At 42.9% G+C, this 13,279-nt stretch overlaps 1 long non-coding RNA gene across 6 annotated transcripts in view; it reads left to right on the forward strand.

Annotated features, from left to right (window-relative positions):
• LOC306644432 overlaps positions 1-13,279 on the forward strand; it is an 81,595-nt gene that overhangs the window by 27,553 nt on the left and 40,763 nt on the right. For all 6 annotated transcript variants that reach the window (XR_013759385.1, XR_013759386.1, XR_013759387.1 and 3 more), the window contains exon 2: positions 6,748-7,089. This is a non-coding gene — a long non-coding RNA (uncharacterized lncRNA). The remainder of the gene's footprint in view (positions 1-6,747; positions 7,090-13,279) is intronic.

A 13,279-nucleotide genomic window follows, 5' to 3' on the forward strand; every position in this document is an offset into this window, starting at 1 on the left:
ATGATTATCACCACCAGTATGATCATCATGACGGCCATCACCACTGTGACCACCACCACTGTTGCCATTACCACCATGATGGTCACCAAGAGCATGACCACAGCTACCATCATCACCACCGTTACCACAACCACCATCACCAAGACCACCCTTTCCACTGTCACTTCTACTATCACCACCATGACCATGACCCTTGCTACCACCATCTGTCACAACCACGTGGTAGATAATGTTTCTCTGGAGACACCGTGGGAACCACAAACTTAGGTCAGATTTCTAGCAAATAAGTTGATCTTCCTCTATCGATTGCATAATTCAGGAATAAAAAAAAAAAAGGTCTATGAAAAAAGACTGGCGACTCAGAACAGTCTTGAGGACTGGTTTAGACTGAATTTGTTATTTTCCTCTTTATTTATTTATTTATATTTTCTTTTCGATATTCTTCCTGTGGCAACTTTTTTAAACTTGAAAGAGAATTCAAAGCTCAAAAATGATACCCCATTACCTGCAGTTCCCAGAAAGGGACCGTGTATATTACAGCTCTTCCTCCTCCTCTTCTTATTCCTCCACACCTTCCCCTCTTCCTTTATTAGGTTTCACAATGTTTCCCAGGATGGTCTTGAACTTCTGGGTTCAAGGGATCCTCCCACCTCAGCCTCCCGGGTAGCTGGGACTATAGGCACACACCACCACTCCAGCCTCACTATAGCTCTTCAAGTGCCTTTCCTCTATGTCTCACTCAGATGTAACCCTCTGAAGTGCAAAAAATGTGGCCAGTATTTCTAGAGGTCAGGCTACCGTTCCTGCCAAACTCTGTTCATCAACCAGCAGGGGGAAGCTAGAAGACCAGTCCAAGGTAAAGGGACATGATTGCCAAATCAGAATTATCTCACTTCATGAATTCACCTGCTTGCTCTGATTTTGGTAATGCTCCCGATCTGGTGCAGTAGTGTTCAGGGTGGACCCTGGGGGAGATTCCCTTGGCCCACTGAGCTGTAGAGATCCAGATTCTGTTGTAGCTTCTGACTTATGTGAGGATGGAGGGCATCCGGAACCCTGACTCATGACCTGTGCAGTTTTAACAGACCCTTTGCAGGACTCTTAGGCATTTGAGCCTTAAACGCTGTCACTGGCTCAGGTGACGATGGAGAGTAGAGCTGAAGTCCTGGAGATTTACCTTCCCCCTTCAAATATTAATAAAATAAGGATGTTATTAAATTACCAATCCTGACTCCAATTGAATATTTGCCAAGAATCCTGTGCTTCCACCTCCCCTAATACATTTTATTTTTCTTTTGGGGATTTGTTTTCTGAATCCGTTGACTTCTTCCTGGTCCAATAATCACTAAATGGAATTTTCTCCATCTTTCATCCTTCATCATTAGGAAAAAAAATACAGTATCGTTTTCTGGAAAGAAATAAATATCTCAAAATGAAAGACAATATTTAGTGACAAAAAAAAAAAAAAAAAAAAAAAAATCCCTCAAGAATACTAGTTTGCTGATGAATCAGAACTGGAAGTGATTAAGGTCTTGGTGCATCAAAACGAGCACCCACATCCATTCCTCAATTTCACAAGAAAATCAAACATTGTCTTTTAAGTAAGTTGAGGGCTGCTGAGCAGACCCTTTAAAATGATCTAAAGATGAATGCATTGGTGTGGTTTGAGGAAATGCATAGAGGAAATTAAAAATATTTATATTATTGAACAAGTAGTCCCTGCTGGAGATTAAAGTACTGATTGAGCCCATAGCTGTAAGATAGATACTAGCCAGCAGATTAATTTCTGTTTATTTAGTCCCTGACTGTCAACTTGAACTTGAGTGGAAGTTTTAAATTCTGACTTACAAAATGCTTAAAAGACTGTTCCTTGACCGTAGAGAAGGGTCATCTTAGATTGTATAATTAGCGAAAGATGTACTGCATTTGATTATTTGAATTAGTGGTATTATTTTTATCCAGTCGGTGTTTTAAATTTCTGTGAATCTTCAGGTTGACTAAATACTTGGTATGTTGAAGAGAATTATGATTTTAAGATCACATATTTTGGTCCTGCTACTTTGGAAAGTTCTTCTTGCTGTTTTATAATGTGCTTCATAAGAAAATATTTTTACGGGCATTCTTTGGAAATCATGGCTAGCTAGTTATTTTCATTTTAGATTGCCACCTCTTATCTACTTGAATCAGAACCTTTTATTTAGGCTTGCTTGTGTTCAGTTTAATCCTCAGTATCCTCTTTGGGGATGTAGGACTGAAGAATGTATTTAATTTTTATTGGGGATCTAAAAGGGAAGGCATATTTGTAATGCAACATATTATACCCAGACCACAAGATTTTGTTCTTCAGGCTGATAGTAGCTATGACGATGGTTGCATTTAGAAAATTTATTTATTTATTTATTTTGTGGTGCTACCACTGAACTGCATCTACCGATGAACTGCGTCCCAAGCCTCAATTGCTACATTTCAATGAGTGCTTACTAAGTACTACCGTTCCAGGCCATGGGCTAAAGAATTTTATGTCTGTTCTTTGGCAAGGAGACAGTAGCCCTATTTTGTGGTAACTATAATTACCATGATTTTACAAATGAGGAAATTGACAACTGGAGAGGAGACTTAACTTTCCCACGGGCCTCTAATTGGCAAGAGAAGAACTGGGGTGCTTCTTGGTTGCCAGGCTGCACTTTGCCAAGTAACAAGGGGACCTGTGTTGCAATAGGTAATAGCTTAGGTGTGTGTGTGTGTGTGTGTGTGTGTGTGTGTGTGTATGTGTGTGCAGTTTTTTTTTTTTTTTTTGGAGTGCAAGGATCAAACCCAGGGCCGTGCTAGACAAGTGCTGTACTACTGAGGCACATTCCTACCCTGGCTGGTATACTTAATTATTGTCTTAAAGCTCCTGGGACAAGGGTGGCTGAGTACAAATGTTGGGTTAGATTCGAATCCTCTTCCTCTTGGTTGAAATACTCCTACAAAACAACCATGTATTTTCAAGCAGGCTTTCCATGGAAAATTCAGTTCAGTTCCCTGCCCGCTTGCCTACAGAGATTCTTCGATGAGATGACAAAGACTGGGAACCCAGCCCACTATTATTAATATTTTTGAGAAGTCATTCTGGCTTCTTTCAGGGCCATATCAGTTTCAAAGATCGCTGTCAGGGTGGGAGCAACTGAGGTTGAAATGTTCAACGCAGCCTTGGAGCGGAAACTTGAGAGTTGAAAAGGCGGTGGAATATTCATGGAAATGTAATATGAGCACGGGATACCGAGTCAGTGTCAAAAACTTTGTTCCAAGCCATATTTGCTGTTTGTAAAACTGGCTCCCCTGGGACTTGCTCAGGGAGATGGGAAGAGCGGGGAGTGGATTGGGTTTCTGCATGACTTGAGACAGGTCAGCAGGAAGGGGCTCCCCTTCTTCCTACTGGGGCAATTTTCTTTCATGGAACTTAGGGATTTTTAGGGGGTAGCAATGGGTACAGACTATCTGGCTCTTGGAGGATCGGCCCTAACTCAGATATGGAAACCATTCCTTCCTCTTGTCACCTGTGTTGGGCCTGAGAAATAAAAACTGCAGAGGGATCTGCAGGAAAGTCATCGTGCAGTGTTCTGTAAGAGCAGAACTGATACCATCTTCTTTTTCCTTCGAAGCTTCTGATCGGCATATTGATTAAAAAAAAAAAAAAAGAAAGAAAGCATAGATCCTGATGGGCATCATCCTAAGATTCTGGAATCATACCTTCGAATTAAGCAAGAAGTTCAAAGACTGATGACCTGAATTCCCTTCCAGGAATTAACGAACCTTTCTCCCCTCCCCCAGCCCCAGGAACTCTCCTCATCTGTCGTTAATCTCAGAATTAACATTTAGCACATTACTACCCCACTGCCTTCAATGACGTATGTGCTTGGTGACTCATTTGATTAGAACCCTGTACTAACGAGGTCGTGGGTTCAGTTCCCAGGAGAGCTGGTTCCCCTCACTGTGGCACCGCCTCGGAACCCCAGCCGGGTCTCCAAAAGGACACTGGTCACAAGTGGCCTTCTGGGGAAGAATCGGCACAAATTTTTCACAGTTTGAGGGAAAAACAACTCCAAGCAGATGCCTTGAATTAATTTGGAATATGACGGGGATCCCTTGGGGATGACAAGATGGTACCCAAGAGTCTGTAAAGCCTTAAGGCAGACAGCACCAAGTGCCATGCTTGTCGCGAGGTGGCTTCCTTGTTGGGGAAATGGATGGATCTTTGTGGGAGGTTCCTAGCCTCCAGGTGAAGTGGGTACCTTCTAATAACAGCAGGAGGCTGAAGGCTGGTCCAAGAGGAAGATGCAGAGGGATGCTTTCAAAGAATTTTGTTGGATCCTCCATGGTCACTCATCTAAAAGACGGATCGTTTAAGACCTTCCTATGCAACGGGGTCCCGAAACCCACGGCCCCACAGCTAGGCCACGCCCCTCACTTGCCTCTGGCAGGAGTCGTGAGTGTCAAGAGCGTCCTCTCCGCTTTCCACCCTCAACCCTCTCTCTGAAATCACGTTTTCAGGCCCAGGTCCAAGGCCAAGTTTCATCCGGGCACAAATGGATGCATTGATAACCTCTGAGGCCATCTTTTGGATGTAGGGAAGAATAATACCTATGACTTTTTTTTTTTTTTTTTTTCCTAACAGCAACTGCTCCAAAAGAGAAGAAGAGAGGACAGTTTTTTTTTTTTTTTTTTTTTTTTTTTTTTTTTTAATTTTGTTTTAAAGAAACAAGGACTTGCATTTTCCCTCAGACTGGCCTAAAACTCCTGATCCATTTCCTGTCTTATCTTGAGTAGCTGGGACTGAAGGCACATGCCATCCCACTCACCTTTCTTAAAAAATTTTTAAATTAAAACAAAAAAAATTTTTTTTAAACCACAACACCCCTTCCACTGAGCAGAGAGCTTTTACATAGTAGGAGGTTCTAGTCCCCATATCATAGGTCTGCTGTAAGAATTAGTTGAAATAATCTACTTGACTAGGTGGGAGACCTACAAAGCTAAGCACAAGTGTGTTTTCCAACAAGTACATGGCCTGTTAGGTGAGGGTCCAAAGGACAGATGGGCTGAGTGATGGGTACTGAGGGAGGAGTTGGGGACCCTGTGCTGGAGGATGGATAGGGAAAGACACCTGTGCAGATAATGAAGGGGCTCTTGGTTGAGATGAGCTATTTATGACCCTGGGAAGCTCATTTGAAATGAAATAAGTCAGAGACAACAAGGGCTGGCAGCTTGAAACGAGAGTCAAAAAGAATTGACCAAGACTGTAGGATACCATGGAGACAGAGGAAGAGGGACAGGCACACATTTCCTCAGATGCCCTGAGACCACCAAATGAGAAGACAAAACAGTAGTGCTGCCTTTCTCAAGACTCCCCTGAGCTGGCACAGTGGCACACACCTGTAACCTCAGTGACTCAGGAGGCAGGAGGATCAACAGTTTGAGGCCAATTTCGGAAACTTAGTGAGGCCATAAGCAACTTAGCGAGACCCAGTCTCAAAATAAAAAGAAAAGAAAAGAAAAGAGCTGGGGATGTGGCTCAGTGGTTAAGCACCCTCGGGTTCAATCCCTGGTACCCCCCCTTGTCCCCCCGGAAAAAAAAAAAGACTCACCTGGATTTCAGCCTGACCCAGGCAGCATGTGTGTTTAAGAACAAAAATGTGGGACTGGGCTGTAGCTCAGTCACAGAGCATGTGCTGAGAGCATGCCCAGGGCACTGGGTTCTATCCCCAGTACCCCCCCCCCCCCAAAAAAAAAAAAAAAAACAACAGCAAAATACCAGAAACAACACCTCCTCTTAAAACCCCAGAAAGGGAAACTAAGGCCATTAGCCCATGGTCCATTAGCCAAAGCACAGCCATGCTTCCCGGTAAAGGCCTGGAGTAACTATACTTGGCACTTGGGAAAGACACACAATGATGATTGGGAAAGATCAATAACTAAAGGTAAAATACTGCACTAAAATTCCCCAGGCATGTATATGATCCTGTTTATACAAAGTGCTATATAAGGTATATATCACACACACACACACTCACACACACACACACATCTATATGAGACACATATTATACATATTATACCTGGATATAGACATTGGTCATGCTTGCCCCTGGTATTCTCCAGAAAGTGGTAATGAGGTGGGATAGGGAGAAAGAATAGTCTTTGCTTTTATTCACCTCTTAAAATATTGTCTCCCTTGTTACAACATGCAATGCTTTCCTAATTTGAAAATAAAGGCAAAAAACAATGAAAGAATAAAAGATTTAAAGTGTCATTCTCCACTCCGTAGCACAGGGTGGGATTCCATGAGGCAGCAGGAGCCACCTTCTGGCTATCATCAGAGGCCCTGCTAGCTGTGGCAGGGAGTGCCAAGGAGCAGAGTCACACCTGGGCCTGCAGGGCACTGAGCTCCTGGCCGGCTTGCACTTAGCTGACAAGGGGGCACATGGATGACAAGGGAAGCTGTGTCTCCTTGGCAGGCAGGACCTTACCCACAGGGATGACATTTCTCCAGGCTGGGAGCAAACACAGTGCTTCCTTCCAGGTCAGGTACTTATGGCTGCCTGGCAGTGGGAGGCACAGGTTAACTGCAGGGGAAAGACATGGGACTTGGTGGAGAGGAGTAGAGAAAATTCTCCTGGAATCTGACGGGGGTTTTATTCCATTTTCCATCAGGTGAGCTACATTTTAAGGCAAAACTCTTTGTGTTTTTTGTTTTTGTTTTCATGACAGACAGAATCTCCCTGTGTTAACCAGGATGACCTCAAACTCGAAATCCTCTTGCCTTAGCATCTGGAGTAGCTCAGCTTCTGGAGTAGCTGGGACCCCGGTTGCATGCATCCTGGGTAAGGCAAAAACTATTGATTCCTGAGCTGCCCAAGTGCCAGTCACAGAGCCTGGGCCTGGAGACCCACTGGGGATCAACTGGAGGTGGTAGTGGAGTAGGGAAGATGAGAAGAACTCCCATGACAGAGCGTCTTTACAGCGTGGCAACAGCAGTCCTGCAGGAAGGAAACCTGTTGGTCAGTGCATGCAAAGAAGCAATGGCAAGTCTTTCTGAGCGGAGGAGTTTTGGTAAGTCCAGAATGAGGAGGAGGGGCTGGCAGGTCCAATGGTGGGCAGGAGACCTATTCAGGGGACTTGATCTTGGAAGGAGTGTCTGCAGAGGGGTGAGCTGGATGCTGGACCAAGATGATGTTCTGAGAGACACTCAGGAGCCAGAACATGTGTGGCCTTGTGCCTGGTTCCTGTTCAGCACTTTGATTTTATCCAAAGTGCAAAGGCAAGAGAAAGCGTGCTCAGAAACTTGACCTAATGATGCAGCACCCGAGACTGAACCCAGCTATGGATGAAAGATGTGCCCAATGTGTACAAGACAAATATGGCATGTGGGTGTTGTATGCTCAGAAACAGCCTACTTCATTTTATTTATTTTTATACTCTGGTTGTGACTTCTATGACATGAAAAAAATCACTCCATTCAGATTTATTTCTGTGGAAAGACCAAGCTACAGTGGTGAGAATAAAGAGTTTAGCCCTGAACTGAAATTAGAGGAAAGATTCCTGAGACGTCTCGCTGCATGAAGGACTTTCACAAGTGAGATCCACCCCAGCCTCATCATTACCCAGTGTGCTGGGTGTTGCAAGTGATCATATTGTCTCCATTGTGCAGAACCAGAAACCAAGTCTTAGAGAAGGGAAGGAAGACTTGGCAAGATCACATGGGTGTAAGCACCCCCAGAATGCATGCCTCTGTTCTGGAGAGCTCTGTGAACTGAAGCAAGTGGTCATAGTAGCCACATTGGGAATTGCTTGGGCTCCTTCCAGTGGCCTCAGAAATCCTGACTCTAAAAATTTGTGGTCAACAGGAAAGAGCTTACAGGTAACCATAACCACCTCCATGACCATTTTGAGGCATCTGGTCAACCAGGGCGTGTGCTAGTGGAGTAGAAAGGAGATCCTTAATCTTTCTGGTGACCACTGATTATCCACATCCAAGACTTGATCAGAACTCTGAAATCCTGAGGTTGGGGCATGGGCCAAGGAGATCATGGGGATTCTTAGTCTCCCCATCCCACTTAAACATTTGTGACAGTGATGATTTCTGGGATGCGTCAACAGATTAGCATCTGGGACCTCTGTCATCCTAGGCTCTGAACTCTGCATGAACTTGTTTCCTGTCTGAGGTTCATCAGTTGTATCGGCATTTTAAGACACACATGTGGCATTCAGACTGGTTAGGGTCAATCTCCAACCACCTGGAACTCTGCATTTCCTGGCAGGATCCCTCTGGTAACCCCGTGGGGCAAACAGATTCCTTTACAACTGCATTATCAACATGCTTAACAAGTATCCCATGCCTGAGCTTGAACCGAAGGAACCCACAATCTGTGAGTTCTAGTCTTTTAGAAGAACAGTGCTTGACTCAAGCTGTGAACCTGGCATTTGAAATCACCTGGCAGTTAGTGTGAGGTAGAAAGACAAGCATGGCTTTGGGGTTTGGTAGGTCCGGGTTCTTAGGTGAGGATGGAACTTCCTAGATGAGACTCTGGAGTAGGTGATGCACTTGATCTCTTTAAAGTGCTCCCCCCATTTTACTGTCTTTAAAAAGAGGGTCACACTATCTACTCATAGTACATCAGTGAGGATTAACAGAGGAATTAAAATATCTGGCCCACAAGAGACACTCAAAAATATGCTTCCGTGTCCCCTTTCCCTTAATAATGAATGCATTAGTGAGTTCCTTCCCAAATCCAACATCCTTCAGAGTTGAAGCCTATCCATTTGTAATCAACAGGACCTCCAAAGGATACGCAATTCCCTTGTTTGGTTTGTGCTAAGTTGACTTTGCACATTAGAAAAGGCAGGAAAGGAAACCTCTACTCCCTCAAACAATGAGCCTTTTGAAAGTCTGCGTTGGACACCAATCTCAAAGAATATTCTTATTAACATACGTTCTTATAAATGGAGCTCCACTCATCAAATATTTATAAGGAGTAGCCTGAGAAGCCAGCACCGTGATTGGAAGCCCGGAGACGATTCTCACGTGCACTGTGGGATGGCGTAGGTAGGGGAGACCCTTTAATTTCATGACATGGTTTGGGGGCTCCGATGTAAGCAGCTCTTGGCATGGTTTCTCCCGGCTCTGGGGTCTGTTCTGGAACCTGTCAGGACTCCCACGTAGCCTGTCCTTGCAGGCAACTCCCTTTGAAGTCCCCAGGAGCTCTTTGAATGGAAAACATACACAACGGGGTGTTGAAGCAAATAAGAATCAGACCTGATATATTGGGGGAATAAAGGTACTTCTCACCCCAAATATGAGCTCTTTAGCCTGGAAACTATGGTTTGATCATTAAATAAAAGTCCTCCTTTTTCCTCCCCCCCCCCCCCCCACAATCTACCACCCAAACTCCACCAGACACACACTCGAGAGATGATAAACCTGTTAATTACGAGAGAGTTTTAATTAAGCCACAGATACAGACCTTGCTGGGCTCTGTTTTTACTTTAAACATATCAATAGAATAAACATTCTCAATTCCAGGGCAAGTTGGTAAATGAAAAAAAAAAATAAACATTACTCTCTTTTGAAATATCATGCATCGAGTGTGATTGTTTCGAAAAACATCTCTATTAGAGATAGTTAGAGAGGTTTTCTGGGTTGGAAATGGAATCGCCGAAGGAACCGATTGAGCGCAAAGCTGCAATTCGTAGACAGGTTAAGTAAATTAAATCACTCACTGTCTTTTTTTTTTTTTCCAATGACTTTAAAAGTTAAAGGTAATTTGCAAAGAAAATGCTCAGTTTGAATTGGTTTGTAATATCTGTTAATGATCTTTAAAAAAATCCACTTATTCACAATTCTGTCCCTAAGGGAATTCCAATGTGCTATCAGAAAAAATTTCTAAAGTCTGAAATGTCATTAGCTAGTGATTTCTTTGAAGTAAAAAGCCCTGAAAAAATAAATTATATAAGGTATACAAGTGCACAGGACAATCACTTTGATGAATAATATCTACGTTTTTCATAATGTTTCATACCCCAAAATGCAACAATTGAAATCCAAGCTGCTAAATTATGGAGCTGTCTTTGGAATTACCTAGGCATACCTTCTGTTTACTTCACACATAGATTGAGTTCTTCCCTATATTTATAGATTGTTGATGTAAAAACAGTGGTGTTCGGAACAATTTTGATTATATTCATTGTACTTACCTTTTGGAAACACAAGATGTTGCTTAAATACAGGCTACAGGTGCGGTTGTCAGAGATTGAAACAATAGCCCGTTTCAGTACAGTCAGATACACCCGGGCCCAGGTGCCTTCCACGGAGGCGCGGATACCACGTAGCCTGGAGACTTGTTCAATATTAGATAACAAGAGCTGTGAAATACTACACCAAAGGGAAAGCTCTCTTCCTGACCCCAGCTAGCCATCAGCTTTTGCCTGGAAGCTGGGGAGTCTTTGTAATACAATACTAGTTAGTGTAACCGCAGAGGCTGGTGTGGCTGCCATCAATTGCTAATTTTTTTTTTTTTTTTTTGAGGGAGGAGTTGGATTTTACTAACCATTGGCTACAGGTTAGTGATGCATTTCATAAGAAAGCATTTTCTTGGAGCCAGCCTCAATTTGTTACTGAGGATAGAACCCAGGGGTGCTTAACCACTGAGTCACATCCCCAGCACTTTTTAAAAATTTTTTATTTAGAGACAGGGTCTTGCTAAGGTGCTTAGGGTCTTGCTAAATTCCTGAGGCTGGCTTTGAACTTGTGATCCTCCTGCATCAGCCTCCCGAGCGGCTGGGATTATAGGTGTGCACCACGGTGCCAAGCAATTTGTGACCTTTTAATCCATTTTATATAAGACTAGAATACTCAGGAGCCTCCAGCAGGCACGTCATGATTGTCATTGTTTCATACACTGGGCTTTAGCGTGAGCTCTCTTTTTTTCTCTTAAGGCATTACTCATGTCTTAGCTCAGCGGAAGAGGGTCCCTGTCTCATTTGTTCTTTTTCACAGGGAAGGCATCCTTTTCCTCCTAGTCCAGTAGGTCTAGAATCAAATGCATTATTATTATTTTCTGTTCTGTAACTAAATCAGGAAAGTAAAATGAACACAGGTAAGAACAAACCTGGTCATGCAATGAAATCTTGATTGTTTCTGATCAAGACATTCTGCTAGGGTTTGAGTATTGTTTTTTTTTTTTTTTAAATATATATACATAATGATCTTTTATTCATTCATAAAGCATAACAAAATTATGCCATTTATGCAGCCACATCAATGTTTATAGCAGCTCAGTTCACAATAGCTAGATTGTGGAACCAACCTAGATGCCCTTCAACAGATGAATGGATAAAGAAACTGTGGTATATATACACGATGGAATATTATTCAGTCATAAAGAAGAATATATTATGGCATTTGCAGGTAAATGGATAGAATTGGAAAATATCATGCTAAGTGAAATAAGCCAATCCCAAAAAACCAAAGACTGAATATTTTCCTTGATAAGTGGATGAAAATATATAATGGGGGTAGGGGTGAGAGAAGAATGGAGGAACTTTAGATTACATAGAAGGAAATGAGGGGGCATATGAAGAATGGTGGAATATTACCCTATGTACATATATGGTTACACGAATGGTGTGAATCTACGTCATGCACAACCATAGAAAGGAAATGATGTACCCCATTTGTGTACATGAATCAAAATGCAGTCTGTAAACATGAAAAAAATTATGCCATTTACAAGAAAATGGAACTTGAAAGATTTATGTTAAACAAAATAAAGCCAGACTCAGAAAGTGAAGCATCATATACTTTTTTTTTCTTTTACAATTTTTTTATTTGTTCTTTTTAGTTATACACGACAGTATCTGGATCTATCAAACATACATGGAGTAAAACTTTGTACATGACGTGGAGTTTCACTGGTTGTGCATTCATATATGAACACAGGAAAGGTCTGTCTGATTCATTCTACTGTCTTTCCCATTCCCATCCCCCCTCCCTTCCCCCAACTCCCCCCTGTCCTATGCTGAGAACCTTCACTCCTCCCACCCTCCCCCATTGTGAGTCAGCATCAGACAGAACATTTTGGGATTGGCTTATTTCACTTAGCATAATAGTCTCCAGTTCTGTCCATTTACCTGCAAATGCCATACTTTCATACTTCTTTATGGCTGAGTACTATTTCATTGTGTGTTGGTACCATTCATCTGTTGAAGGGCACCTCGGTTGTTTCCATAGCTTAGCTATTGTGAAATGAGCTGCTATGAACATTGATGTGGCCATGCCACTAGAGTATGCTGACTGTAAGGCCTTTGGGTATGTGGGGAGGAGTGGGATAACTGAGTCAAATGGTGGTTCTGGCCATTGTTTGAACGTGTCACCCAAAGGTTCTTTTGTTGGAAGCTTGGTTCTTCAACACAGCGCTTTTGGGAGGTGGTGGGACCTTTAGGAGGAGGCCTAGTGGGAGGTGATGGGCCGTTGAGGGCATTACCCTCATAAAGGATGCCTGTAGTTCTCGTGGGACCCCAGTTAGTTTCTCTGAGAGTGAATTACTATAAAAGAGTAATGCAGGCCCCTCCCCTTGCTGGCTTTCTGTGCTACCATGTAATTTCTCGCTATAAGAAACACTTCCGCCATTGTGATGCTGTTCAACAGGAGGCCTTTGTCAGCGCTCAGCTGTGCCAGCACCATGCTCTTGAACCTCCAGAACTGTGAATTAACTAAACCTCTTTTCCTTATGACATACCTAGACTCAAGTATTTTGTTATAGCAATGGAAAAAGGATTAATACACATCTTATAAAAATTTGTGCTTCACTCCTTCCATCTACTTTATCTTAGAAACTGAAAATCAACTTTTGAAGCCTTTATACTAAACCTTTATTGGTGTTCCACATATGGAAAATATAAAGAGCAGAAGCATGTGATTCAATGCATTAATCTACAATGAACACATCCTACATTCTTGTCCCCTGCCAGGACAAGACAGAGCATATTGCCAATGTTCCTGCTTGTCCCTGTGATGGAGTTCCACCTTCTTTCTGACCTTTTTTTTTTTTTTGTTCCAGGGATGGACCCCAGCAAGGGTGCTTAGTCACTAAGATACATCCCCAGCCCTTTTTAATTTTGAGAAAGGGCCTTGCTAAGTTGCTTAGGGCCTTGCTAAGTTGCTGAAGCTGGCCTCAAAGTAGCCATCCTCCTGCCTCAGCCTCCTGTGTTACTAGGATTACAGATGCCACCGTGCCTGGCCACT

The sequence above is a fragment of the Sciurus vulgaris genome (genome assembly GCF_902686455.1).
Source record: "Sciurus vulgaris genome assembly, chromosome: 14".
In the NCBI taxonomy this organism is placed as follows: Eukaryota; Metazoa; Chordata; class Mammalia; order Rodentia; family Sciuridae; genus Sciurus; species Sciurus vulgaris.